This window comes from Misgurnus anguillicaudatus, chromosome 3 (genome assembly GCF_027580225.2).
Source record: "Misgurnus anguillicaudatus chromosome 3, ASM2758022v2, whole genome shotgun sequence".
Taxonomy (NCBI): domain Eukaryota; kingdom Metazoa; phylum Chordata; class Actinopteri; order Cypriniformes; family Cobitidae; genus Misgurnus; species Misgurnus anguillicaudatus.
Window position 1 is genome coordinate 27,204,999 of NC_073339.2, and position 26,804 is coordinate 27,231,802.

The 26,804-nt window shown below is 41.2% G+C and overlaps 1 protein-coding gene and 1 long non-coding RNA gene across 10 annotated transcripts in view; both read left to right on the forward strand.

Annotated features, from left to right (window-relative positions):
- Positions 1-26,804, forward strand: part of zc3h13 (zinc finger CCCH-type containing 13) — a 278,860-nt gene that overhangs the window by 64,857 nt on the left and 187,199 nt on the right. The gene's annotated exons all lie outside the window — the stretch shown is intronic.
- Positions 6-3,695, forward strand: LOC141362044 (uncharacterized). Its single transcript, XR_012368003.1, has 2 exons — positions 6-1,416; positions 1,517-3,695. It is a non-coding gene; the product is annotated as an uncharacterized lncRNA (long non-coding RNA).

Sequence of the window (26,804 nt, forward strand, 5' to 3'; positions counted from 1 at the left end):
AAAGAATAACTAAATAACATTACTACACTGCAAAAAAAAAAAAACACTTATTTTCTTAGGTCATTTTGCTTCTCAAGAAAATACATCTTGATTTAAGAATTTTTTTATATTTCTACTGAAAACAAGACAAAAATACTGCAATACCCAAAAACTGGAGATGCACGAGATGCAAATTTTTTTTGACCGATTTTTCTGTAGGTGTGACCTGCCAATACAGATTTTTACAATTTTGATTTTCATAATTCTGATTTTCTTTCTAAGAACTATAATTGACAATCCTCTTTTTCTTTACTGGTGACGATTTCGCTCATAAAAAGAGCAAAATCATTTAGAATTTCCTTATTTATGTTGGGTGGTTGGTATAGACCCTTCACAGATCACGTCACAGGCGGTTCCCACTGCGCATGTCGGGGTCAGCAAAGTCATTACAACAGATTGAGTTGCGTATTATTCGGTATCGTCAAAAATGCCTACTTGCCTCGTGGGTTTTGAAAAAAGTGCACCAGGTCTGCCGTTAATTTTTCCGGGATTCCTGCAGAATCTCAAAAACAAAAAATACAACGTCAGTAGCTGCAAGCAATTAAACGTGCAGACTGGGACAATGCAACGATCAAAGAGGCTTGTGTTTTTAATGCTCACTTCATTTCAGGTAAGTCATCATTTTTTTTAGCCCTGTTAGATTAAACTAGAAAGCCTAAATGGTATGAACAGTTTGACCCCATGCTACGCGTGCACCCGATAGTTATTCAATGTTTACAAACCTTGAAGGGGTCTATATGACTACATAAACCACAGGGTCAATTAGTGAGTTGAAAAAGCAGAACTTCAAAGCAACAACAAGTCCCAGTTACTCCACCATGACAAGGGAGACAGGGCAAATAGACCGGTCCAGGGACAGCAGGTCGGAGGCAGCGCGGATAGACGGGGCCATGGACAACAGGTTGAAGCCATCGATACGATAAGTCAGGCGAATCCCAGTAAAGGACGTAACACGCATTTTTCTACACCAAACCTCCTTGGTGGAAAAAAATGTGCATGAACTCTGATCCATGGGGTTTATTATCGGTTTCCCATTTTCCCTGTCCCCTGTGCAAGTCCTTGTCTGCTACCCAACACAAAATAAGTGCTGCTAACCAATAATTAGATGGGTACCTTTACTCAATTTAATTCACATTTATTTGTGTAACGCCTTTCACTGTCGCAAAGCAGCTTTACAGGAAGGCACATTGTAAAATACATATAAAATAAATAATTTTTAGTCAAGAGCACAAACTGCAAGTTTGGAAAAAACTGTTATGGTGTCCCTGATTCTCAACCTGTGGATGTTTTTCATTGCTAAAAGGGAGTTTGGGAACTTATAGCAGAGCACAGATGACAACATTTTTCCTCGAGACAAGCTCAAGCTAGCACTAAAAGGTAAAGCTAATCTTTATAGCATTATAGCAATGACGCTTAGTGATGATTTTCTCAGACCAATCAGTGATCAATTGTGTTTTTGCGTCACATTTGGTATCAGCTCAGGTCGCTTAGAACCCCAACCGAGGTGGTACGAAAAAAGTATCGCGTACTACGTACTGCACCCAATGGAAAAGCTCCCAAAAGTAAGCTGACCCAAACTAATGTTTCGCCACAAACTGCAAGTTTGGAAAAAACTGTTATGGTGTCCCTGATTCTCAACCTGTGGATGTTTTTCATTGCTAAAAGGGCGTTTGGGAACTTATAGCAGAGCACAGATGACAACATTTTTCCTCGAGACAGCGCAAGCTAGCACTAAAAGGTAAAGCTAATCTTTATAGCATTATAGCAATGGCGCTTAGTCATGATTTTCTCAGACCAATCAGTGATCAACTGTGTTTTTGCGTCACGTTTGGTATCAGCTCAGGTCGTTTAGAACCCCAACCGAGGTGGTACGAAAAAAGTATCGGGTACTACGTACTGCACCCAATGGAAAAGCTCCCAAAAGTAAGCTGACCCAAACTAAACCAAACCGTGGGGTACTATGCAATAGAAAAGCGCCATAAAAGTCCAGAAGCGTGATGGTTTAGTTTGTAGGAGCAAAACCATCTAGGGCTTTAAAATGGAGTAGCAATATTTCGTAATGAATGCGTAATTTTATTGGTAACCAGTGTAAAGATTACTTAAATTTTGGTTATATGATTGGACTTGCATAAATTATTGCGTTTTGCAATAATTGTAGTCAATTTATTAAGGATGTCAGACAACCACTCAGCAGAGGATTATAATAATCCAATCTAGATGTCATAAATGCATGAACATGGTTCTCTGCATCAGATAAAGATAATATATTCCTCAGCTTGACAATGTTTTTATGGTGGAAGAAGGCTGTTTCTGTGACGTGAGAGATGATTTTCAAAAGAAGGATTTCTGTCTAATATAACACCCAAGTCTTTCACTGTATTTGCTGAGGTTACATTACATCCTTCTTTTTGCAAATTTTATTTTTCGGAAAATTCTGATAATACTTATAGTTGGTTCTAGGAGTAGTATCTGTCTTGTCTGAATTTTAAAGAAGTAACTGGTCATCCAGTGTTGTATGTCATTGAAAATTGACAAAATTGTCATTGAGGGCCTAAGACAGATTCTTGTGGCAATCCATATTTTACTGGCATTATTTTACTTGTACATGTATGTTGAAAATAGCAGAGGCCTTAAAACAGATCCTTGTAGCAATCCAGATTTTACTGGCATTAGCTTTGATGATTTACCATTTATATGATCAAAATGATAATGATCAGATTAATTTTAACAAGAGCAGTTTATGTGCTATTAGGGCTGCAGCTATCGATTCTTTTTGTAATCGATTAATCTAGCACTGAATCGATCGAGTAATCGGATAATTTTTTTTGTGTGTTTTTAAACAACCAAAACAAATAATGCATAACGAAAATGACTTGGCTGTAAAATGTTCAAGCATTTGGCTTTTATTTCTAAAAAAAAAAACAGAGGTATTTGGCTCCAAAAATTAAGCCTATTTATTTCAATTTTACCCATTTATTGTTTATAAGTGCCAGTGCCAACAATTAAACACTTTAATTTATTAATATGCACAACAGGTTTCATGCTGTAATCTAGCCCTGACATCAAAGTAAATATGGTTTATGTACATTTCTACACCTGCAGCATTTACCATTAGGCTACTAACATATATTATATCATTTCTGGGGTGAGCCTATTTGCTATGGTAACAACTTGTGTGTGCACACGTGCTGTGCGTGAGGAAGAGTGACACCCCAGTCAGACGTTCAGTTGCTTCATTGCATTTTGGTACTGCAGAAATACATACCTTCATTTTCAATAGAACGCTGCATTTGGTTTGCATCACTTGCATTGCGGTGCATTTTAGGTTAAGAATCCGTTCGTAAAATCACAACATCACGTCCCGCTGTATACAGTGAATGCATGCTGAAATTATTGTTGCGTGGCTACATAAAAGTTTAAGCATATGTGATGCATTGCGCGATCGGTCTGACTCGCGTGAGAGAGAATAACTTCCTTATACTAAACTCCAATAAGACAGAGATTATTATTATTGAACAAAATGTATCAGATTACAAGTTGCCCATATATGATTGCACTGTGGTGCCGTTTTTTGGTACACACACCTGTAAAGTGCATGCGTGTGTGTGAAGGGGTTCTTTTTTAAGCTATACTCTCCTGCAATTAAAGGTGAATACGTTTACTACTTAAAAACATCAAAGCTAAACATCATATCTAGTCAAACCGCATAACGACATCGCTACAAATACAGTATGGGATTAAAATCAGCGGAAGCTACGTTACCTTGTTTCATCGACGCTTGGTGAAACAGCAGTGGATGTTTTCGGTTCAGATGCTGAATGTAATGATCCCAAACATTAGACATTCTCTCTCTGCCGTTTATGGACATATTCGCTCCGCCATCGCGCCAACTAAATTCAAACTGTACCACGCGCTATGATGTGCTTCCTGAACATTGAACAACGGTTCGTGTGAATCAGATCTTGGCGCGTGTAGTGCGCGTCATCGGAATTTAACGAGGCTTCGAGGCAGAATTTTTGCCTGGAGGAATTTTTTGAATCGAGTAAATCGAGTAACTCGATGAATCGTTTCAGCCCTATGTGCTATCATGCTCATGGGTAAGCTGTTTGATTTATAATTATGATTATTTTCAAAAATTTCACTTACCCTTCTGTGGAATAAACAAAGCGGTTCATCAGTTTGTGTTTCCCATTTTAATGGTCAGCATTTGAGGCAGCTGCTGTAATCATTGTGACGGCGGAGTATTTGTATGAAGTTGCTAGATGTTTGTCAATGAAAGATGGTTCGGTACCCACTTTATTTGGGACAACATGCGTCTCCTTACCACAACCTGTAGGTATGATTATAGCTACATGCTTGCTTAAATGAGTGTAAAATGTCTATCGTCGTTTTTACTGCTTGGATTAATAATGAATGATATTGTTTAAACTCTTAATATACTGTCAGAGAGTCATGATAGCAAGCGGCTTATGCTGCACTTAGGGTTTTGCTATGACCCGGTTAGTGTACATAAATGCTTAAATGAGTGTAAAATTGTTTTTCTATTGTCGTTTTTATTGCTTGGATTAATGATGAATGATGTCGTTTAAGGGTGTCACGATTTCGATTTTAAATCGAAATCGATCGACATTAATTCACACCCTCAAACTTCATTTAAAAAATGGGATCGTCGATGCTGCCACGCCCCCATGTCACGTCCGCTCGGCTTGCCAAGCGGGGGGAAAACTCTGAGATTTATATTTTAAACACGAGGGATGTATTACTACAACTCCTTGAAATGCATATCATTATCAGGATTACTAGTAGTGATCTGACTTCGGACAGAGTGCAGCTCTCTGCACATGGGCGAGAGTGAGAGAGAGGCCAAGATGCAGCGGGTTATATTTTAAACAAAATTGATAGTTTGCCTCAGCTTGCATGAAATGCATAAAACTGAACAAATACATAAGTATTACTACTTTAGTTTATGTTTAGACTTTGGACAGATGTGAGAGCGCGTGCACGTGAGACAGAGAGAAGCGCAGCTGCTTATGACGCGCTTTATTTCAGATGTTAGGAGTCCAAGACGCGTGCATTAAGTCCATGTGCATGCAAGAAGGAATCCTACAAGCTTTCTTGCGTAAAGTAAATCCCACAAAACCCCATGCGAGGAAAAGCATGCAACGTGCATGTTAATGTAAAACTATAATAATAAATAATAATGGCATACCATTTTTATCTAAAAAAAAGGAAGAAAAAAAAGCGAGAATTGAACAGTGACCTTAGAACCAAAAATGTAATCGAATCGAGGATTTGGAGAATCGTGACACCCCTAATGTCGTTCAATGTAACTTTACAATGGGTAACATCAGGTCACATTGTAAATGTTTATAAAAATAACTATGGACTAAGAAACAGCAAACTTTTCAGCAAGACCACCCTGCAATAAATTAAGATGCAGCTTTATCAGAGTCATCAGAAGCTGATCCCAAGTGTATATCTGGAAGCTGTTGGTGTATGTTCTGGTAAAGATCTTAGCCACTGAATGCAATGCATACAATACCAACCCTGTGTAAAGCTGACAGGTGGTTGTTTCCCACCAGAGTTATGTACATTTGTGCCAGCTTAACACATTGGTGCAGTTTCTCGGACAGGTTTACAGGGCTAGGCCTTAGTTATATTTTGACATTTTAGTTTTTACAAACAAACCCTACAAAAAACAAGACTGGTGTGCATCTTGTGATTAAAATGTAAAGCTGCTTTGAAACAATATTATAATTATATAAATATATAAAAAAATTGAATTGAATAAAACAATGGCACTCAAATATGTTAAGGTATTTCAGTACAATGTGTTTTTAAATTATAGTAGCTCAACCATGCATTTTAGACCAGGATAAGCCCTGTCCAGGAAACAATGTATCAGTGTATCTGTGAAAATAACATAACAATAAATTTTATGTAAACATTTAAAATACACTTGCACCATGAGAATTAATATATAAATTGCACCCATACTTAAACAGAGCAGTGTGTGCGAGACAGATGCATGAAAAAGCCACAGTAACGTTATACACACAACCCCTAACTTTAGTGTTAATATGTCGTTTAATAGGTCATTATCAATATCTGAATGAGAAATTAACTGACCTCCTAGCATCTGAAATCTCGGTAAAAGGAATCACGTGAGCTACTGTAAGAATGTAATGTATCATATCTCGTTGTACTATCGTATATAGCTGAAAAAACAACAGTACTGAAACATTAAAATGTGCTAAGTGAATAAATGTATAAATAAAAATATATTAATTATATTTATAAGTAAAGAGTTTGGTTCCAAAACGCAATAAATCCATTTTGACAAATTTCGGTAAAAACTTGTTTTCTATACCAAGAAAGTGACAAGATGAAAACCACTATTTTCTGTTACAAACTTTCACACAGCATCTTTAGGTTATAATAACATTACAAATTCAAATCCATAACTTGATTTTCAAAGATTTATTGTAAAAACTGAAATTTTTTTCCACAAAATGCAGTAAATCCAAGATTGAGCTTTTTTTTTCAAAATTCTATAAATCTATTGTATCAGTATAAATGTGCATTAATCTTTGCCTTTTAATATTCATTTAGTTGAACAGTTGTACACACTGATAAAAAAAATAATCATTAATGGCATTAATCAAAACACTTACTTTGTCATATTAAGATCACTGTCATTGCGTTATACTTGAGGTTGTCGCTTAACATTTTTCACAGCGATCAGCTGTAAAATGTTTTGGTCCTGCTCGATTCTCGTTGACTTTGAGTAAAATAATGGAAAGTTTTTCATGAGATCCCTTGGGGTCAATGTGTTAGCACACGAGAAGCTTGATGCTGTCGGGAGAACAAGCAACTGGCTCCGAGTGCCTCTCACGTAAACTATTAGATGTTGATGGCTTACGTTTCTTTCCCGTCACAGAAAACCACAGGTTGTTTTTGTTTGTTTGTTGATCACGAAGTACAAAGTAGATGAGAAAAACTAGGACTCTGTGGACTCAACGCGCCGCCATTGTTTGTTTACATTGCGTGGAATGGTGCGCTGTAATTTGTGGAGCGGATTTATTGCATTCTGTAAAAAAGGAGGAGTGGCATTTATTGCGTTTTGGGAAAAAAGAAAGAAAATATGACAGAATAACACGGCGGATATTGGATTTCGTGAAAAATTAAGAATTTACTTTTAAATACTGACCTGATATAATACTGATTTTGGCCGTAACTAATTTTTCTCAAAAATGGCATTTATTGCGTTTTGGAACCAAACTCTTCAAGTATTTAAAGGCACACCATGGAACTTTTTGGCCACTAGGGGGTGCTAGACATGTATTTTTCACGCCTAGCGCCTCTAGAGGCCACAAGCGCCGCAGCACTGTTGCAAAGGAAAATAAGACAACTCTTTAGGTCACAAAGTGTGCCTTCCAGCATGTCATGTGTCATATAATATAATTTCATGGGTTTTATTTTCGCCAAAAAAATCGCGTAGCTCACGTTTACAAGCCAGTTGGAATGGTGGTCGCTTGGTTAAAGTTTATATTTAAAAAAATATTGCTCTATAGGGGAATCTAACCCGGATTGCCAGTGTCATAGGTCCATGACGCCACCACAGCGCCACAATGTCAGTGCTATAAGTCTCTCTCTAAACTCTCCAAGTAGCTGAAACTCCACGAGTACTTGTCACACAAGCATGATACACATATCCAAAGAAAGCCTGAAGTGTCTTCTTTTAAACAAGCTAAATATAATCGAAAACAAATAATGCCTGTTTATGTAATCTGCATTGAAGTAAAGAGAGTACCGTTTTTCCTGGCTGAGCTCATTATCTTTAATTCGGTCACGCCCACAGCTGTTGACATGGTAATAAAGAGACGAGCAGTTCCAACAATAATAAACAAAGCGTAAAGTTTTATCAGATTTAAAGACTGTACCGCATGTTTGGATTATAAACTTTATACACACACGTCAGAAATATCTTCATTTATGTCTGGACATTGAGGAAGAGAAGCATTTATCTTTAACATTACCTTAGAAGAACAATGAAGGACGCACTGGAGCTGGATTAGAAGTAAGTAACGTTAACAGTTAATTTATACCATTTATATTTGCTATCATGTAACTTAATATGCTCATGGCTTGTGCAGTTCAGCCTATAAGTAAGCAACCTCAGCAGACTGCACGCTTCAGATTGAAAAACTTTGGCATTGTTTACAAACGGACGCGATCTCACGTAATGGCGTATTTCACTGTTGCATGCTGTAACAGTGTTAAACACAGTTATTCACTTATATCCTTCGTGGCAACTTTCAGTAAGCCTGAACTGCTGTATCTTTTAAGTGTGTGCTGTACAGAGGTGGAAAGAGTACTGAAAATTTGTACTCAAGTACAAGTACAAGTAGTTGCTAAAATAATACTCAAGTACATTTTTAACACCAGTACTTTTACTTGTAATTAAGTAAAAGTACAAAGTATCCCTCTTAAAAACTACTCAAGTACAAATTACTTTTTAGCCGGTGATATTTATTGAATAAACATGAAATCCATTGAATGAAATCAGAAATATGAATGGATTACAGGGCTCAACGTGGTTCAGGTTTTCACTTGCCCTGCCAAAATTTTCACTGGCCCCACCAAAAAATATTTTTGTGTCACATATTAAAAATAATAATTCAAAAGTCAAATATAATTTTACACATGGTATTCATCATTAGCCTTTCATGGCTATGATCTCAGATATTTCAGCATAAAAACTGCACAAAATATAATTCATAAAAGAAATCTTGTTGCAAGAACGTTAACTAACCCATAATACTAAAACACTGTTATTACATTTTATACAGTGTTGTTTTTGTTTCTGCCAGCATGCTAATAAAGTGGATTGCCTTAATCTCACTTAGCATCTCTTTCCAAAGAACCTCAAAGATAATGTCTGTGAATCTAGAATTATAAATATTTAGAAAATGTTATAATAGGTCAAAATCATAGTGTGATGGAAACAAACAAAGGTATGGAAAATATATAATGTTACTGCATATATTTCCGTGCAGTTCTATCCATTTTAACTAATAGTGGAGCATTTAGTGGACTTATTTCTTTAACGCCAGCGGATTTTTTTTTAAGTTGCCAGCTAGCGGCAGCATTTTTTATGATTTTCACTAAAGTTTAATGCTGATCCCTCTGCTTTCAAACAAAATACAGTTTCATCCCATCTTCATTTTTATTCATCACCTCTCAAATATGGGTGGGTTTTAAGGACGTTTGTAAGAGATCAGATAATATCAGTGAATGCTCCAGTGTTTCATAAGTTAGGTAAGCGAGCCACCTAGGGGGTAATAGCGGAAATATAGATTGCCCTAAACTCATCATTGGTGAGGAAAGAGTTAACTATTAGTAAAGACGTTAAACCAAATATTTCTTACCTCCGACAAGCAAGACAATTCATCGTTCTAATGGCTGTTCATTCTTGATGAGGTGAAATGCTGTGTTGATATGTCTCTCGATGCGCCGGAAATTCTACTCATTCATACGTCTCGCCATTAAGTTCAGTGGACCAGATGAAGCGTTATCAGACTTCTCTCATCGGCTTTGACATTTGTTTGCGGTAGTTGCTAGTCCCAATGAAAAAGGATCCCGACTTGTCTGCTATACCTGGAAATTGACGGAAAACTGGTCGCAACATTGCATCGTTTCTTTCGTCGTGTTTTATCTAAGTAAATGTATGCTTCCGAGATGCTAAAAAAAGTTTACGTTTGGCCTTATAATCGGAGGGCGCCAGCGCCTCCGCCATCTTAACATATCTTTGCTCTAACTTACTACTACCAGCTGAGTATCACGCAAAACACGCAACAGTCACCACAACAATCAATAAGGTAAGAGAAACTTTATGATATTGCTAAGAAGTTTACGTTCGCGCCGCTTAAAATGCGTCTCGATGGTAACATTGCGTAGTACATACAGAAAAACGGCTGCAGACAGAAAATATATTTTAGTGACTGAGGGTGAAGCACTGGCCCGATCGGGCAAGTGACAATATGATATACTGGCCCGAGCTTCTCTCCCACTGGCCCCGGGCAACCGGGCAGTCCCTTATGTCGAGCCCTGGATTAAAAACAGGCAATTTGTGTTTAGTACAGGAATTTTGTCGGTTTAAAGAATGTTAAATGATTATTATTATTATTATTATTATTATTATTATTATTATTATTATTATTATTATTATTATTATTATTATTATTATTATTATTATTATTATTATTATTATTTCATATTGTTTCTTCATATAATTTTTATCAAATTATAAAAATGGTCTAATGTTATTATTATTAATGAATTATGATGCAACATAAATAAGCTTGTTGGGTTATTTTATTTAAAAACAGATTTTTTTACATTAATTCATTCCCCGCCAGCCATTTTTTCGAAAAGTTGCCCGCCAGCATTTTTTATGATTTTCACAAAAGTTTTTACAAAATGCCTTCCAGGAAAATTTTCTTCTAAAAATATATAAACATACAAATATATCAAATGAAAGAACAGACCCTCTACTTTCAAACAAACAATAAAAAAAGTGAAAAACCGTTTCATCCTATTTTTTCCCTGCTTATAAACTCTTAAATATTGGTATTTTTCTTAACAAATACACTTTTTTTCTTAAGTGACAAGACAACTCATCAATGGCGGGGAAAAGAGTTAAAAAATATTATTGGACAAGAAAGCTTTGAAAAAGTACCCTACTAATATTTCAAAAGTTATCAGCATTTAGCACTGACATGTGTGTAATTTAGACAGGCTGTCAGTGCAGTTACACTGCTATGCCAGTGGGACGCGGCAACAGACGAATTTGATAAGAGTCCTTATTAGACTGTTTATTATTATAAGCTTAAAACACTGATTCAATATGAATAATACAATGTTATCAATGACATGAAATTTAACTTTGAGCGCCATTTTACAATGCTAAATCTTTTTTACGGTCTATGTGCTCGTCACCTAGATAACTGAAGCTCATGTTTTAAGTGATTTTTTTCAGTCACATTATCGTGAGGTCTACCCAACATTAAAAACGAAAACGATCACATAAATATGGTTATAGGTCTTCTTACCATAATGTGCTTTTTGAGATTAGAGGCTGAAGTATTGTAAGCCGAAATCACTGCAGAAGGCAAACAAAGTTTGCATTACATTTACACGCTGTCTCCTTTCCTTCCTCTCAGGTGCGGCCAAAGGCACTCATCATCCGGTATTTCTTCGGAATTTTTAATTAATTCAGCGTCCATAACGCCAAAGTTCTTTGACATTAAAACACTAAATACAACGTCACAGTGAAGGACGCGGGAGGATCGATTGAATAGCTCTCCAGAGACCGGGCTTTTTTCCGGTCCAAATACAAGGGTTTTTATTGGCCCGCCCACAATCAATTTTTTCTATTGGATATCCATATACTGTCAAAGATTTAAATAATAATTTAATTCAAATTCTACATGTACTTAGTAACGAATGTGATTTTCAAAGTAGCGAAGTACATTACTTACCTTAATTTGTACTTTAGTACAAGGAAAATTACAGACTTAAAAATTTACTCATAAAAGTACAAGTACACGAAAAAACTACTTAATTACAGTAACGCGAGTAGTTGTAATTCGTTACTTCCACCTCTGGTGCTGTAATATGATTCCATGTTTACATGCTTATTTACAAACAAATCCGCGTGACCTCCCGTAATGGCGGATATCTTTTACATGTTTTACAGCGTTAGACACAGTTATTCACTTTCGTATCCTTCATTGCAACTTTGAGTAATGCTGCACTGCGGGATTTGCTGTAAAATGATTCCATATTGTTTATATGCAAGGCAATTCCATACATTGCGCTTTACATGCGACACCGTTTTTATGAGCGCCGCGTTACACGGAGACGTGAGCCCGCGCACATGGACGAGCCATATGCGATGTGTTTTTAAAGTTCATACGCGCTTACAGAAACGCTTTTAAAACAGAAGCTAGACGATAAGGGGATGGGCATCTGAAAACAGCTTTTTATATAACTAATCGCTGCAGATGTTTATCTGAGATTTAGTTTATGTACAAGATAGTTTATGAATGTTGTATCAGTGATATTTACCCATCATCAGTTATATATGTAAGGGTATTTCTGTGGACAATTTATGCTAACAGCTGTTTATAACTCTCTAAGAGGTCTGCATCTCTCTCATCAGTACAAAACAATGAAGTGGAAAAACACTTTTTGGACATAAAGTTATATGGTAACATGAGCCACATGAAGTTTACAGCTCTGTTGTGTATCAGTTTCTTAGTTTATACAAAGTTTTTGAATAGGGTTTGTTTCCAAATAAACGAAAATGTCCTACTGACCATCATTTCTATTTTGATTATATTGTTAACTTAATAAACCTCAAACAAACATGTATACACAGTGTTTCCTCTAGGATTTTTTCCAGCTGTGGCGGCAGGGGGCGCCCATGATGATTATAAATGTACATGATTTTTTTTATGTAGAAAATAGGCTACAGTAAACTAACATGTATTTTTTTTATCATTTTCATGCTGTCATTTACTTTTTCTTATATTTATAGCATATTGCTTTTCTGTGTTTGATCTAAACTGTATTTTCTTAAAAAAATATGTAAGTTTTATAGCTTCATATGGATCTTTCATTGTAGTTTTAATGTAGTGTGCAAGTTCGTGCTCGTGTTTAGCGTTACAGAGCTGTTGAAAAGTCACGCACAGTCCTATTTGATAATCCGCACCGCTGTGATTGACAGAACACCTGACCAGTTATCCGACATCAGCAGCAATTTTATTCCACAACCGGCCTATTTTACATAAAGACCCCGACCCGGTCACACAGCAAATCGCGCAGTTAAATAGAAACCTTTAATGCTCTTCGCAGACAGATCTTAAACACAAAGCACGGTGCCATTTAAAAACTGTTACCTATCGGAATCCAGTCGAATTCTGGTCTTGGATGTTAGACCCGCAGTTTACTCTCGCCTATTGAGTCCCGACCTGCATCTACAACGCATATAACATGTTAATATTATTACACCCGTTACATCAAATATTAGGTGTTTCACCTGCGGTTACCCCGACCCTGTTGTTTCGTCTGAAAACAGATGAAAGAGTCTCACCGTCTGCCTCAAGTTTTTATTACCAACGTCCTTCTCTTCCACAGGAATAATTTAAGTTTCCTTCCAAACAGATTCGACTATTAATGTCTTGCAGTCCCATGTAAGTAGTATTCAGTGTTTAGCCTTTTGTTTTTGGACACACATCTTATCATTTAATGTGAAACTTTGTGAGGGTCGATCTAAAGCACAGAAGATTGACTGACAGCTGAGCGGTCAGCAGCGCGCTGCGCTTATAGCCTATATTCTGTCTAGAAGGGATACAGAAAATGCCGAAAAGTTTAGGATAAGATTTGGAGGTAGGATTTTTAGGATGAAAACAGCGGCTCTGGCTAAATGAGATACAAATACATCCTACAATCCTGTGAAATTTTGTGTTTAGAGATGGGTTTGGGTGAAGTATTAGGATAAAACAGTGCTCATCCGGCGAGATTTCGTTTGCTGTATCCCTTCTATTCACAACCGCAGGCGTGGCGGGGATGTTTTAGGCGTGGCGGCCCGCCACGGTTGAATGTATATAGCGGAAACACTGATACATTTGTCCTCACATTCTTTACTGTAGTTCACTCTCAGGGCGCACTCACACTATCCAAACCAAACTGCGCTCGGGCGCGTTTGACCCCCAAAGCCTGGTTTGTTTGACTAGTGTGATCGCTCTGTTCCGCGCCCAGGCGCGGATTGGTTTATCGCGCCGCGGCCGGGTTGCAGAGGTGGGCCGGAGCGCGGTTCACTTGGGCTCAGGCGCGGAAGGCTGTGGTGTGAGCGCAATTGCGCCTGAGCGCGATTCTAAAGGTGAAGACGTCAGTTGCGCGACCACTCACCTTCATTTGCCTCCGTAAAAACCCTTTGATGCGCGCAGCGGGGTTACGTTAATGTCCGAGCTGCACACGTGACAGATCAACAAGCAATATGATGACATGTGAGAGGGCTGTCTGTAATCGCGCACCAAACGACTCCGAAAAAAAAACACAGACTTATCATTACGGTGGGTTCCAGTGTTAAGAGAGAGCTTTACTTCCTGTTTTTTTCAAAACAATCGCATTTTAATGACGAAAGCGCGCCCGGACTCGGATCGATAAAGTACAGTGTGAGTGCGTGCACCTGGGGGAGTAGGGAGGGGTGACAATCGCGCTGGGACATGGTTTGATTTGGTTTGGATAATGTGAGTGCGCCCTCAGATTCCTGCCTAAAGGCTCATTATGCAGCTCATTATGCAAGCCTTTGTTTGCTAGCTGTCAATCAATCCTTCTCGCATACGGCCCCTCTAAACAAAAAGTGTCTTACAATTTCTAAATCAATACATTGTTTTATGTGAATAAGTATGCAGGATGATTTTCACATCATTTTAAAGAAAAAACTGTAGACTACTAGATTCTGTTAAGAAAAGTCTTGTTAAAACATGTTTAGTATGGGTTTTGTGGACTTATATCAGTGACTTAAAAATTTAGCTTCTTTAAAAACCACACATAAACATTTTTCTCTCAAAAATACAAACATGTACATACATGTAGCTCATATAATATTTTATCCCAGTTTGTGCTGAACGCAGTGGTATGAGACACTTGCCATTATTATGTTTTAAAGCAACTGAAAAAAGAATCAATGTAAGAGCATGTCAGAACCTCTGACAGTGTCCCAAAATGGTCGGACCCCGGAGGGTTAATGGTTATCTAATCATAACAAAAGACATATCCAACTAATCAAAATCTGAATTCAGTTCTTTTATATCATCACTGAAATATGTTAACGTAGCTGACAGCTGCCTATAGTTTGCTTTCTCTTGTCATTAACTTAAATTATGTTAAAATCATGGATTAAAGTAACCAGCTGGATATAAATGAATGCAAATCAATGGTAATTATCATGACAATAAACATTTGGGTTGGATTTATCTGCATGTATTTTTGTATAACCATTTGAGGTACCACTTATATTAAACTACGTTCACACTGTCATCAAAATCCGATTTTCTGCTCATATGTGACCCATGTCTGTCTCTTTGTATGATCATGTGAACGGCACAAACCACATGGAATCTGATCTTTTCGATTCTGATTTGAGCCACTTCCATATGTGGTTCTAAATCAGATAGAGGTCGGATGTTTTGCAATGCGACCTCAGTCTGAACAGTCATATCGGAGTTCATGTGACTTTTACTTCATTCTAGATTGATGTGCGTCACAATTGCGGAAATATGCACCAACCACTTTTTGCAAAACCACTTAAAAAACGCAAATAAGTGTGTTAGACTTTCCTGAAGCGTTGTCCAGATGACGGACCTGCACGTGACCTGGGAGCAGACTGCCTCGGCTCGTATCGTTCGCTCCCACGGAACTGAGATAAAACGCGTCGATTGGCCGGTCTGCACAGCTCCGTATGAAGTCCACAACACCCGCTCAGTAGTCTGCATGTTAATTTCCGTATTACCGCGTGCTGTGTGTGATGTATTATTGTTCTTTTGCACATGCAATGCAGTTCAGGACCACAAACAGTTTACACAGCTGTCTGATTTTAGCCACATAATGTGAACAGTCAAAGATAAATCTGATCTGAGCAAAAATTGAGCATTAATGTTTGGCAGTGTGAACAAAGTCTTAGGGCTCTATCTTACACCCGGCGCAATGCGCGACGCAAGTGTCTTTCGCTAGTTTCCACCCTAATTTTCACGTTTAGCGCCATGTTGTTTAAATAGTAAATGCTTTTGCGCCCCCTTTTGCACCCATGGGCGTTCTGGTCTGAAAACAAGGTGTGTTCAGACGCATTGTTGGCGCGTTGCTATTTTGAGGCAACTAAAATAGACTACGCCATTGACCAACAAAAACCTAGTCTAAAGTCAATGGCGCAATATGTTTTATGTTATTTAAAGAGTGCATTAGTAATATATGCCTATAAACGGGAGGACAACGCGGGTTTGCTTATCACAAAGTACATGAATGCGCAGCAGCACAAAAATGCTTTTAAATATGAAAGATTAAAGGATTGAATGTAAAAGATTATTATTGAGTCTCTTGGACATAAATGAGGACTAATTATGAGACGTTAGAAGGCACAAAGAGCTGCTTCACCTGCAGCCTGGTAAGTAAATAAATGCTTTGCTTTAAACAAATGCATCTGTTTTTAAATGTTTTTTTAATGCAACCTCACGGATTTATTGTATATGATGACTCTGTACCTGTGGATATGGTGAGATGAGAGACATTTTTAAGTAATGCTTAAAAAAACTCTTTGCTAAAAAAAACGCTGTCCAAAGTGCTGAAACGTGCGGAGAGCCGTTTGTAAATTCTTTATCTCCTGTTTGTTACAAATAAAGTATTTTTACAGTACAAACCTGTTCTTACATACTTGTAAATAATTTTTTGATGATATTGGATAGCCATACATTTAAAGCAATTACAAGCCTGCTTTTTTAATTCCATGACTAAAATAAAACGGGTTTTAAAGGTTTTAATAAAAAATAACAATTTCAATACAAGTGAAAAACAACACAATTATTTAACATTAATCTTAAACAGGGTTCCCACAGGTCCTAGAAATCCTTATAAGTTTGTGAATCTGTGGAAAAAATTCAAGGCCCTGGGAAGTTTCTCAAAATATACATACATGGATATACAGGTCATTGTAAGAAGTTTTCTGGAGAAAAATCCATATTATTCCCTGTGTAGTGTAGATCATAAAATATCATAAAAATTCTAGACTTTTTAAAGGCCCATGCTAAACTGTTTGCTTTAAATGCTTATATTGTATGTTTTCGAATGTAGAGTCATACCAAAATGTTTTTTTCCTTAGTTGGGTTTGACAAATAAACAAGCTTGGGTTACATATGCAACATGTGTTTTTCTCTGAGAAGGGGACGAGGCTCTGCATCTCCCTTGCCATTCTTCCTGCGTTTCTGTAACGCCCATTTTTGGCAATATTTCAAATAGCGATATACTTCCTGGCTCCCGCGTCAACCTGTCTTTGTCGTTAAGCCTCACCATTGGTGGAATTTGATATATACATTCAGACACACTTACCCTTGAAGGCGTCCCCAAAGTGTCAGCACAGTCAGCTCGAAAGGGAACTGTTACAATGTATTTTAAAAGGTAACACAATGTAACCTTGCTCTCACTTGAAATGTGTCCCCATATTTAGTCCCTGAATTTCAGGGTATTTCACCTGGAAGGTCCTTGAATTTGAAGTTAACTAACCCTGTGTGAGCCAGGCATAACTCTCTGCTGCAGAAAATACCAAACTTGTAGATGGCAGTGGTGTTTTATGTATACTGATCAGGGAGCTACACTGCGACAAAAATGGTCGCATATGCGACCTTTAGAACTGCAGTTGCGACCCTAATTTTTAATGGGTCGCAAATGTGATACCTAATGTTTTAGACAATATGCTATGATTTACTATGAGCATTTATTAAAACAGAAATGTGGATTTTAAGAATATGTTTTATAACGTGCTCTGAGCCATCAACACTTCATTTTGCGTGAAAGCACGTTGTGTCTCTCCCTATCAGTGTGCGTTTGCGTGCTCAGCTGTTTCTCAATGAATTGGGTGCAACGCGACGCAAGCGCAGTGTCTTCCATGTTTCTGAACTTGAGCAGAGGTCTTTCTTCACTGAGGACGCGGGACCCGTATGGTTCCGGGTTTTTATTTTAAATGATTTGTCGGGTCCGGTTAGGTCCTAGTTTAATTACTTTGGGTCCCAAGTCTGATTAATGTTGTGTTTATAACCCGAGTCGATCGGAAAACGGCCATGTTCGCTACCGCGCTAAAGCTCGAGTGCAGTTTCAGCGTGCCTTCGGTTTCTATGGCGATGGTTCTTGTTACGACCACGTGCTGCATTTGCTTTCTCAAATTTTTTTAATAATCGTATTATTAATAAACCATATCTTTTCTAAAACCATATCCATATTAAGTTTGGACCGAGATTGTAGCAAAAAGCAATGCTAATGTCAAGCCTATTGCACTGAATGAGCAAAGCAATGTAAAGTCTGTCACCGGGACAGCAAGTAGACTTTTAAATCTGAAATAATGAGTGGATTAAGCTTTTTAAAAAGAGAGAAATAGAAAGATAGGCACTTTTACTGCTTCTGCTCTATCTAATAGAAATTATTAACATTATAACATCAATCATAACACCAGTCACATTTATAATCTATAGACCTGCACTGTCTATTAATATACTATACATAGTATTGTATTATATTGAGTTTGATAAAAGGGGTCTAATTGCTTCATATATCAGTGCAAAAACAATGTTTTCGTGGTGCTTTGACAAACAGTGTCAGCTTTGTTAATGGCAAAGAAAGTTTGGGGTGGTTAGATTGATGAAATATAATGTGAAATTAATAATAATTTTCAATAAATCAAAGTATTGTGTTGTGTCACACATTATTAGTTCTACGTCACATGTATAGTAGACCATTATTTGTCAGTGGGTAATAATTGCCCTTTTCACCGGCTACCACCACCAAGTAAATTTCAGATCTTTGGGAAACACTGCAACGTTTAGGAAACCAGGCTGCATGTGGTTTAAAAGATGGCAAGTAAAATAAAAAGCATATCTGTATGCAATACAGTTTCATTATTGTTCATTATTATCCAGAGCGCCTTAATATAACTTGAAAAAAATATGTGCGACCAAATCATATTTTGCGCCAGTAACTGAAAAAGTTGGTAGCGCAAGTGCCACCAGTGGAAAAGGTTAGTGTAGTTCCCTGACTGATGCCAATATGTGTGATTGACTTAATGTTGCACTGCTCAAAATGATTGGCGTACTGTATGACATTGAAGTAACACAAAGTAATTTTCCGTGGTCTTGCAGTACTTTGATGTCATACACATGCACGCTTTTGGCAAACGTTTGGTAAGCAAAGTTTTCTGTTGTCAGTGACATATTCTTCATCATACTCCATTTTTTTCAGTAGCCTAGTTTTACTGGGTTAAAAAAAAAACTTTACATGAAATCCAACTCATTTGTGCGTCATTCGTCTAAATCATCTTAATCTTTTTAAGTGGGGAAAAATGTATGCATGTAAACGTAATATCCAGTCTTATAACAAACCGGTAATTCTAAATGGCCTGTGGCTTATGCTGCATTCAGACTAGCAGCGACTAACAGTCACAGAGCAGCACAATCTCATTTATTTCAATGGAAGCTTGGTTACTTCCGGCGACCAGGCGACAGGAATGGTGGTGCGTGTCCAGAAAACTATGCATATGATGAGAGACTTTCAGGAGCGTCTACCAATGAAAGCGAAGCGGTGAAGTTTATGTTATCCATCTCTCGACAGTTACTATAGTGGGCGGTACTTATTTGGTAATGATAATTAAGCAATATCGCTCGAGTAGGAGTGTGATATAGCTCTATATCATCACGGCTGTGATTAGGCCAGAGGCACGAGGCCGTAGGCAATTACAGCCGTGATGATATAGAGCTATATCACATGACTCCGAGAGCGATATTGCTTTTATACAACAGTTCGACGGCACACGTTTGAAAAACGAAAAATAGAAAACAACAACGGAGTTATTTTAAAAGCCTCTTTGTTTGGGAACTACTTTCTTCCGCCACGGATTTAAGGGCGGCCAGAATGACAGGTAACACTTTCGGCTGCTTTGAATCTCATATTACTCAATGGGCGAATTAGCCGTTTCTTTATATTACAGTTTCTTGGTCACAAAGTGTGGTTTTAAGATTAGTTCAGTCGAGAATATATATGTATTATATCTAAATCTGCAGTCGATTAGTAAAGATAGCGCCTGTTTAAACGTTTGCTTAGTAAGATTCGGTATGAGAACCAGAGCATGAGCGGACATCAGTTTTCTCTCGCCCAGCTGACCACCGCCCTATCTGGGCTACATCTCTGACAGGGATTCCCTGGCTCTGATGTTGGCCCGGTCAAATCAGCAGGATTTGGTGTCATGATGAAACTTTTACTTGTTTTCTTATTCTTATTGTGTTGTTATTGTTTTGGCGCGAGGTAAAAGTTAAAACTATATTTATATAACGTTGCTTTCACATTTGATCTTAACGCGATACGAGCACGCGCTTATTATCAGACTTCGTTCTTGTCAATACTATATAAAACGAGAGTTACGTATGTAACTACGGTTCTATGAATCCCGGATGACCGCCAGAGGCGGTGCTTAAGCACTGAATGATCCATCTCGCGCATGCGCAGGTCGAGTGTTTATACCAACAAAGTCACCCGTGACCCCTGATGCCTACGGAGAGTCTATAACTTCCGGTGACATCAGAGGATCTGTTCCTACAGAATCTTCTCGCGAGTACACGGGAATTCTGAGTGACAGAACGCTCTGGCGGTCATCCGGGATTCATAGAACCGTAGTTACATACGTAACTCTCGTTCTATTTCATCCCTACTGACCGCCAGAGGCGGTGCTTAAGCACTGGATGACACATACCAGAAAAGTCACGAGGAATTTAGCACGTACCTTATTAAGAGGACAGCGCAGAGTCTGGCAACAGGACCACCTCCAGTGGATAGGGGGTGGCGACATTCACCCGGTAGAACCTGGAGAAGGTACTCGGGGATGCCCATGATGCCGCCTCACAGATGCGCTCCAGGGGCACGCCGCGCAGGGCCGCCCATGAAGTTGAGACTGCCCTGGTAGAGTGGCACCTCACCCCGGATGGCAGGGGGTGACCACCTCGTTTATATGCCTGGGTGATTACATCCACCACCCAATGAGACAACCGCTGTTTGGAGAGAGCACAGCCCCTCCTAGGACCACCATAGCAGAGGAAGAGCTGGTCTGACTGCCTTATACTTGCAGTCGCGACAACGTAGGCTCTGAGAGCCCGTACGGGACACAGCAGCTGTAATCTGTCCTCCCCTTCTGGGGGAGTAAATTGTGCCAGGTGGATAGGCTGGACCAGACCCACAGCTGCAGGCGGTGAGGATCGGGATGCCAGATTTGGCCCTGTAACTGAGACAGGAGATCCCTCCTGTCTGGGAGGCGCCACGGTGAACCGTTGCAGAGACTGTACAACAGTGGAAACCATGTTCTTCCCGGCCAGAAGGGGGCTACCAACAGTAGCCTGTGACCGTGTTGGAGGACTCTCTGCAGTGTTGGAAGAATCAGAGGGATTGGTGGAAAAGCATAGAGGAGAACCTCTGGCCAATCGTGTGCGAGAGCATCCTGGCCCAGAGGGCTGCTCTTCTCCGTCCAGGAGAACCAAAGGGGGCAATGGGTCGATTCCTCTGAGGCAAAGAGATCCACCCCTGCCCTGCCGAAGATGTCCCAGATGCTGAGGACCACATCCGGATGAAGCCGCCATTCCCCCGGCGGAGGCTTGCAACGGGAGAGTAAGTCTGCCGCCTGATTCTGCTCCCCAGGCAAATACATCGCCCTCAGGCTGGCCAGGTGTGGCCCTGCCCACAGCAGGAGATCCTGGGATGCCTGCAGCAGTGGTGCAGACTTGGTGCCTCCTTGATGGTTTATGTGAGACACAGTCGAGACATTGTCTGATCGCACAAGCACATGCCGGCCTCCCAGGAAGGGAAGGAAAACCTGCAATGCCTTGTGCACAGCCCGCAGTTCCAGGACATTGATGTGCTGTGAGCGCTCCTGCACAGACCACAGCCCCTGAGCTGTTCGATTCTGCCACACAGCACCCCATCCCGAGAGGGAAGCATCTGTTGTGAGGATTTCCCGACGAGATGCGATGGAACCCAAGGGCATGCCCTGCAGGAGAAATGACCTTACTCTCCATGGGGCCAGAGCAAGAAGGCAACGACGTGACACCTTGAGTTTCCTGTGCCGGTGCCACTTGACATCTAGGTGAAAGCCGTGCAACCACCTCTGGAGGGGACGCAGCGACAGCAGTCCTAGAGGAATCACGGTAGCGGCAGCTGTGAGTTTCCCTAGGAGGCGCAAAAACTCCACATAGCATAACTGCCTGCCCCCCCGAAACAGGAGGAGGCGGCGGAGGATGTCGTCCACCCGCTGTGGTGATGGGCGAGCCTTCATGGTGATTGCATCGAGAGTCATCCCGAGAAAAAGCGTGCCCTGCGATGGAACCAGGCAACTCTTTGTAAAATTCACCCGGAGGCCCAGGCGGGCCACATGAGAGAGAAGACACGACGTGTCCAGTGCCACCTGAAACTGGGATGGCGCACAGATGAGCCAGTCGTCCAGATATGGGAGAATCTTCATGCCCCGCGACTGCAAGTGCGAGAGGGCTGCCGTCACACACCTGGTGAACACCCGAGGGGAAAGGGAGAGACCGAATGGGAGCACTCGGAACTGGAAATGACGCCCTTGAAAGGCAAACAGCAGAAACTGCCGATGGTGTGGAGCTATAGGGATGTGGAAGTAGGCATCCTTCAGGTCTACTGACGTAAACCACTCTCCTTTGGCAATTGTACGTAGAACCTCTGCAGTGGTCAGCATGTGGAACCTCAGAACCTTCAGGAACCTGTTGAGACCCCTTAGGTCGAGGATAGGACGGAGTCCGCCATCTTTCTTTGCTTCCAGAAAGTAAGTTGAGTAGAACCCCCCGGGGTGCAATAGGGGATCTACTGGCTCGATGGCGCCCTTGTCCAGGAGGGCGGACAACTCCTGGGTGAGGGCTTGGGCTTTTGCCGGGTCGCTTATGATGGTCATCTTGACCCGGCCATGGGCTGGGGGCCGGCGTCGGAACTGAAGTTTGTACCCGTGGGTTAAGGTTGAGAGCACCCATGGGTCCCTGATGGAAGCAGCCCAATAGCTGAGCTGCTGCTGGGAAAAACAGCCGACGGCCGACCCCCGGGCTTCAGCGCCGGGGTCCCCGGCCTCTAAAGGTTCCAGAGGCACGACGGGTTGGAAAGGACTGAGGTTGTCCTGAGGGCAGCCGGTCAGGCACCCGAAATGTCGGTGCCTGCTGCTGAGCAGGCTGTGGACGTGGGCGCAGAGACCTTAGGTAGCCCCTAGGGTGAGCCTGTGGACGAGAGCTGCGCTGTGGGGCAGCTGGAGGATTTCTAGGCCTGCTAGGAGGCGGAACGCTTCTTTGAAGCCCGGACAGCTGCTGTCGAGTCCGTCCGGCTTGGACCGTGCGCTCAAGCGCTTCCAGAGCTGCGGAACCAAACAGCTCCCCTGGTTCCACCGGAACACTGCGGAGGGTTCTCCTACAGGCCTCAGTGAGAGGAGATTGTGCCAACCATACCTGGCGGCGAGCCTGCACAAGAGTAGACATCAACCGCCCCAATTCCCTAGACATCAATGCGAATGCCTGTAGTGAAGCATCGCTAAAATTGTGGACAGAGGCATCCAACTCAGTCTCCTGCAGGGAAGTTGACAAAGCGAGCATCAGGTGGGACATGGAGTTACCGATGCGTCCCATGCGGGCCGCTGCATCATAGGCCTTACAGAGCAGGTCATCTGTAACCCGGCACTGGGGACGAGGGCACCTAGCATCCGGCCTCAAAGCCTCATCAGGTGAGATGATAAGAGCCGCTATTGTCGGCTCAACTGCTGGCATGTCCAATCCGAACTTCTGGGCGTCCTGCATGGCTGCCAGGGTCCGGCCATCGGACGTTGCATGAGAGAGGGCCCTAGAATCCCTCCAACATGCCTGCAACTCCCTCAAATACTCCTCCGATGGGGGCGCAGTAAAGCTGACGGAGGCTGGGACACGCCTGAAAAAAGCACTGGCCGGAGCCGGCTGAGTTTGCGGGACGTCCAACTGGAGACGAGCAAGAGCCATACGAATGATGGCTCCCATAGAGCAGTCCTCAACACCACCAGTAGAGCTATGGGTTGAAGAACGGGAGCAGGCCCCAGAAGGTTGGGAGGCTTCCATCTGTGGAAGTACCTCTGGCTCATATTCATTAAACTGGCCAGCTGACGCTGCCATGGAAAGCACATCGTCCTCCGACTCTAAGGAGGCTGCCGAGGGGACAAAATCATCTGGCGGCTCTGCTCCAGTACCGGACTGGAAAGCCAGGAAGAGGGACTTCATAGTATTGAGCTCCGCTGTTAGTTGGTCCACTTTAGAGGCAAACCGGGGTCCCTTAGCCTTTTTTGCAGGAGTGGGGCCTGCAGCCTCAGCAGCCCGACGTTTAGACTGCCCAGACTGATCTGGAACCAGTCGCTGGGCTGGGGTCAAATGTCCAATCGACAAAGTAGAGCCCAACAGTTGCTCCACCTCAGCCAGTCTAGCTGCCCTCACTGCCCGCGGCATGATACCGCAGTTCATTCAGGGGTCGTCAGAAAGACCCTCCTTTAAATGTTCGAAGCCAAGACATGAGGGACATAAATCATGGCCATCCTCAAGCTGCAGAGGAGCCATACAGGCCGAGCAGGAGTGGTTGCCAACCATGCTGGCAACTGAGAAAAAAGGTAGCTTCGGCGGAAACGCTGCCACCAATTAGTCACAGGGGCACACCTATGCTGGGAGCGGGAGCGAAAACACTACCTTCACCAGCTAAGGGTAAACTATCCCAACGAAAAAAATAGACACAGAATGCAGTACAGATGCCGGGAGAGGGAGCGAAAGCACAACCTTCACCAACAAATGTAGCAAAAAAGAAAAAAGATTAGCTTCAGCGGGAACACTGCCACCAATCTAGTCACTGAGGTACAAATATGCTGGTAACGGGAGCGAAAGCACTGCCTTCACCAGCTTAGGGTAACGAAAAAATAAGACACTAAACGCAGTACCGGTGCCGGGAGCGAAAGCACAACCGTCACCGCAAACGTTGTGAAGCCAGTTAAGGGTAAGCGCTATTAACAAAAACCGGCACAACCGAGTTGGCACGAATACACAAAGCGCCGTTAAGCGCCGAAACGATTAACAAAAAACTGGCACAACCGAGTTGTTGCAAAATACACAAAGCGCAGTTAAGCGCCGAACGATTATCAAAAAACTGGCACAACCGAGTTGGCACGAATACACAAGCGCAGTTAAGCGCCGAACGTTTAACAAAAACCGACACAACCGAGTTGGTACTAAATACAAAAAGCGCAGTTAAAGCGCAAAAAGACGTTTAACAAAATAAACCGGCACAACCGAGTTGGCACAAAGTAACTACACGAGCGCAGTTGAACAATCAACCAAAAAACTCGTCCGTGTAACAACAATAAATTGCAGATGAATCAATAATATAAAGGTAACTGTTAACGTTAGATTACAAATGTCGGGAGAGGGAGCGAAAACACAGCCGTCACCAACAAATGCACCAAACGAGCAGTTATATAAAAAGTTTGTAACTCACCTGTCGGTAGATTTCGTTGCGGCCTTTGGAGGGCGAGCAACTCGCTGCTCCGACAATAAAATGTCACAAGGCCACCAGCAACGAATGAAACACAATATCCTGTAGTCTTTTGCTAGCGCGGAAAAAGCAACCTGCGAAGCGAGAAGATGAAAAGGAACAGATCCTCTGATGTCACCGGAAGTTATAGACTCTCCGTAGGCATCAGGGGTCACGGGTGACTTTGTTGGTATAAACACTCGACCTGCGCATGCGCGAGATGGATCATTCAGTGCTTAAGCACCGCCTCTGGCGGTCAGTAGGGATGAAATAGAACAGTTTTTCATAAGTGTCACAGATGTTTTTTGCATGCTGCTTATAAATATTTCAGTGGTGATATCTCATAACGTGTTTTAATAGTCACGTCACAATAAAATAAATGATCAATGTCCACATTTAACAGCTGCGGTGCTTACCTGCGGTTCCACTGTGTTTCGCGTTCTGATGAGAGAGATCGCTCCAGAAAAAAATAGTGTTTACATTCCTCTTTCCAAGTGTTAATCGTCCACACGATGTGACAAGACATTACTCCTATTAAGTTTATTGTAACATCCAAGAGCGCTGATCTTTGATGGAATAGACGCTTCCGATTGGGATTCACGAGCTAATGAACTAATGAGACACACGGAGAGTGTTTAAAATATCACTAATACTAAAATGACCAGCAGGTGGCGGAATGATACAAAATGTTGAAGCGGTTACTGTGCCGTTATCAGTAGAATATTGCACGCCTTTTAGCCAATCAGATTCGAGAACCAGAAAGAACTGTTGTATAATCAGATTTAGAAATGCCTTCTAACGACCTAATTGAAATAAACGAGTGAAACACAGGGACAAAGTCGCTTATAATGTGAATGTAGGGTTATTCATAGTTTTAACATGCTGTAATGCACATTTCTTGATTACCGTAGTCCTTATATTATCATTTCACTTTAAATTTTCTGAAACACAATATAAGTTGCACAACAGTGTTGCATAAAATTTTACTGAGAATTTTTATATAGAAATCTATATACAGTGGTGTGAAAGTGTTTGCCCCCTTCAGATTCCTTCCGTTATTTCATATTGTCGCTGTCCGATGAAAACCACGTATGTCCTTTTTGAAAAGTTGTGAAATCATGTAGGGGTGCACCGAAATTTCGGTCGCCGAAAATTTCGGCCGAAAATGGCATTATCGGTTTCGGGCCGAAATAAAAAATCCAGCCGAAAATGTAAACCGAAAATGAATGTCAACCGCGCCCCTTTCATCTGTGCGCTAGCGCTTGGGTTTCACTCAGCCTCGGTGATCAGTCCTCTCCCACCCCTCCCCTTCGTGCTCAAGCAGGTTTCACTCAGGGTCCAACTGTTTGCACGCGTCTGCAAAG